Here is a 4651-nt window from a genome sequence, read left to right as displayed (position 1 = left end):
TAGACTGGTCTCGCCACTCTGCGTTTCCTTCTAGTTGCCACTTTCATAGACAGAGCTCAGTTTGGAATGTGTGTTCGTTAAGATAAACTTGTAGAGCTTGTAACTGATGAGTTTTGAAATAGTGAATATATTTGAATTTATCGCTGTTTCAATATAATCGATATATTATCAGAGAGAAATACTTTTACGGATAATACGTAGTCTTTTTCAGAACATCCAGGACCTATTTCTTTAAATGTATATTGAAAACATGAATTGTTAACGGATCAGATTGATTAACCAAACGGAAAAGACAACGTGCCTTGTTTGCCACTCATATCATAATTAAAAACTAGTTTTTGGCTATATTTACAAAGAGGTTAATATTCATTCTTTTTCCATCTTCTTATTCTGTTATCTGTATATTTCATTTGTGGCACCTTATGTCTGATGTTAGTATATGCCTGTGAATATCTTACGGATGTTGTCAGCGACTACACGTGTGATATCCGGTCGTTACTTCCGTCAACAAAAGCACATGGGATCCAGCCCACCCGCAAGAGAAACATGCTCTTGTTGACTTACTTTAGACGAAGGATGCTATGCTTTGACATGTAAGGCATTAAAAGTAAGACGATGCGAAGGATACTACGCTCGTATTTGAGACATGTTTCAAGAGAAGAAAGCTACAAAGCGTCAAAAAGGCCGTCACCATGAGAGAGCGACATCTGGCATGACGAAAATGAAACCTTGAAATGTCGTAGTAGAATTGCCGTGTGTAGGGTTTTGTGTTTTTGAACGTAAACCATCGACATCTTTGCCCAGTGAGCATACGTTCACGTTTATAAATAATGTCAAGTAACATATTACTGTCACCAGATGTCTAAAAGAAAGATCAGAAATACGTTTCCTATCGATCCTTGTATTTTAGTGAACATGGTGAATGACACACCAGGTCATCAGTAAATTTGGGTGCAGGCTAAAACGGCACCTCAGCAAAACTGCACCGATTTCTCTGGCGAAAACAGCACCGCATTTGGCGAAAACGGCTACTATGTGTCGGGCGAAAACAGCATCTCTATTTTTAATAATGATAAATGTAGTAATATATATGGTTTATTTACATGGTCACAGTTATCACAGCTTGTTGTTGTTTTCTGACATTCTTCTCTCATGCAACACATCGAAAGGTCATTGTTAATAATTGTGATCTGACAGAACCATGTTAGGCCTCTTAAATACAGTTTCAGTTTAAATTGAGTAAAGGTACTTAAAACTTCAAAGCGTATAGTGTTTTCGCATTAAGTTAACTGCGCCTCCCAATCAGTTGGCGAGTAAATTGGAGTAGGGGTCTAATTTCTTTAATGCTTTATTTCATAATTATTTGTGTTTGTAAGAGACGACATGAGTTTAATTTCTATCATTTTTCTTCAAAGCATGTCATGTTTTCACAATAAGTTGTGCTGCGTATAAGCTAAGTTGGATTATAGTTGGAGTAGAGGCTAATTTCTAATGTAAACTTGTTTTAGCATCCCACAATTATTGGTGTTTGCAAGTTACCATATAAGTTTAATAGCACATATTTGACCAAGGTACAAAAAAAATAAGGTACCGTATTCGCCAGGCAATTATATCCGTTTTCGCTTGAGTCGAGGTGCCGTTTTTGCCCGGTGACGTTTTGCTGAGGTGCCATTTTCGCTATAACCCAGCAACTTGAACCATTCTGATACCATGGTATATTTCAGTTAATTTTTGTGTGTTTTTTTTTAGCATATAGTTTGCTTGTTACCAATCTTGTTTTCTATCACTGTCTATAATTGTGGATGTAAAGTATGCTTTTAAAAAATAAAATGCTCCAAGAGACAATTATATCTATACAGTTGCAGTATTAACCGATTCAAACTAGGACATATATTAAAGGTCTTGCTTAGACCAGTATGTAATGCAGGTTTATTTTACGAGAAGTGGGTAATTCAACAGTATGTTGTTCATTTACCTAACTATGAATAGCCAGAAGTCTGCTTATAAGTTATTAAGAGACCAGGGCCCACTTGCACAAAGCGATCTTAGCGCTAAGATTATAGTAAGCCTATGTTAAAGTATGGGAGTTACGCTCATCTTAGCGCTAAGATTGTTTTGTGCAATTGGGCCCTGGTCATGAAATTATGCATGGACTACACAACCTGTCACAGTGTTTCAGGAATATTTATTACCCTAGCTTCATCAAGTTGTTTGTTGTTTAACGCTGCACTCGGCAATATTCCACACTATATGGCAGTCATCTATAAGTCTGTATAGTAAGTCTGGACCAGACAATCCGGTGATTGACACCATTACCATCAATCTGTGTTATAGCTTAAACGGCACCTTAGCAAAACATCACCTGGCGAAAACGGCACCGATTGGCGAAAATGGCACCTCCCCTCAAGCGAAATTGGCTACTATTGCCTGGCGAAAACGGCTACCTATTTTTTTTACCTTGGTAAAATAAATGAAATTAAACTTACATGGTCGCTTGTAAACACCAATAATTGTGAAAAGTTCAAACAAGTTTACATTAGAAATTAGCCCCTTCTCCAATATACTCGCGCAACTAACTTATTGTGAAAACAATCAAAACATCATATGCTTTGAAGTAAAATAAATGAAATTAAACTCACATTGTCTCTTACAAACACCAATAATTGTGAAAAGTTCAAACAAGTTTACATTAGAAATTAGCCCCTACTCCAATTTACTCGCCGACTCTGATTGGGAGGCGCAACTAACTTATTGTGAAAACATCATATGTTTTGAAGTAAAATTAATGAAATTAAACTCACATCGTCTCTTACAAACACCAATAATTGTAAAAAGTTCAAACAAGTTTACATTAGAAATAAACCCCCTGAGTCAGCTACTATCACAATGCTCGGTGCTACATGGGCCGATGTTGTAAACTGTGATGAAGATGAAAACTGTGAAGAACTGAGTAAGGATAAGAATTTATGGATGAACAACTTCTTTATTGCAACTATGAGCGACGTTTCGGTGTAGGTTCTAACACAGTTATCAAGCAATTTACACCGAAACATCGCTCTTAATTGTAATAAAGAAGTTGTTCATCCATAAATTCTTATCCTTACTTAGTACTCCAACTTCTAAATGCCTATTAAAGAAGTTATGTGAAGAACTGTATATATGTGAATGTATGTAATTAATGTTAGGGGGCACGGGTGACCCAGTCGTCTAAGGTGCCGCGATTCGCTGTGCAGAGTTGCGGCCCTTGGGAACGCCAGAAACCTATGATTGTGGGTTCGAATTCAGGTTCACCCCAATTATGTTTCTAGGTTTGTCAGCACCATACCCGTGCTCGTGGGTTTCACCGAAGTGGTAAATGTCTTAGACCTGCATCACTTCGGGCTTACCTCCCACAAATCAGCAAGCCTGACCACCCGATCCCATTTGTCGCCTCTTAAGACAAGCTTCATGAGATGCTTCATCAAGTGAATGATAGAGCTAATGCATGTTAAAAAAATATACGGTCAGATTATGTTTACACAGGGTAGGAATAACATACAAAGAACACAAGATAGTCATGATAACGATAACTATAATTATAATAATTACTCAATGTAGCCTTCTCTGCTTGCGTCCCTGTATGTTGAAACAGATCTTTATTTACTAATCAAATGCAGGCATCACCAATTCATGAACTCTACAGCAGTGTATAATTTTAAATAAGTGTAATGCATCACTGTTGTGAGCTTGTGTTGTATTTCATATACTAGGGGCCATTCATTACCACTCGCTCCTTTCCGAAGACTCGTCCCCCTATCAGAATGCGTGTATGATTTCAAGTTCTTCATCAAAGAATCCCTCAGAAATATTTTTTGATTTTACATATGTCTTGCATCTGAAAATATACCCAAGACACAGTTAAATGTGTTCAATCATACTGTATAATTTCGCATGTCCCGATGTGCTTTAAATTGCATCTGAAATATAAGTAATATATGGGGAAAGATATATGAACCATTACACGCGTCAACAATTGTTTTAGGTATGTCCATTTGCACTAAGACGGAACCCAGTCGCAAAAATGGTCATGAGAGGGGCACGAGTTGCTGTTCGGCTTGTCTCAGAATAACACGAGTTGGTCACGAAGACTTGAACAGATGGAAAGTAGAATGTTACAGCATTTTAAGGATAATTATGTTTACAAAAGGTTTACTCCTGGGTTAAAAATACCCAAATGAATAAACCAGAAGGGGTAAAAAATACATTAAATACCCAATATGAATGATAGTATGTGAGTACATACTTAGAGGCAATGGCTCCAACAATTACCTGAAGCTCTGCCATGTGATTACCGTATTCGACGTAATAAGTGCCCTGGTCTAATAAGCACCCACGGCTATATTTGCTAATATATTGGCTAGTGAACAAGTAGCACCCTTCCAATTGATCAATGTACAAAAGACTTATTTATAATAATATTTATTTATAATACACACTCGTGTGTTATATGCATCCTTAATTACGGGCAATTAAATTCTGGAAAAAATATATCTGTCGTGTATAATACACAGACTTTTCTTTTATATCATTTCAGGCTGTCAGCATAAACCACGAAATTTACGATCTTTTAACTCTTTCACCAAGATTATATTTTAATAAGAGCCCCCTATTT

The sequence above is a fragment of the Haliotis cracherodii genome, unplaced genomic scaffold (assembly GCF_022045235.1).
Source record: "Haliotis cracherodii isolate W230 unplaced genomic scaffold, xgHalCrac1.p SCAF_17, whole genome shotgun sequence".
In the NCBI taxonomy this organism is placed as follows: Eukaryota; Metazoa; Mollusca; class Gastropoda; order Lepetellida; family Haliotidae; genus Haliotis; species Haliotis cracherodii.
The sequence above is the reverse complement of the archived record's forward strand: the minus strand, read 5'-3'. Positions refer to the sequence as shown.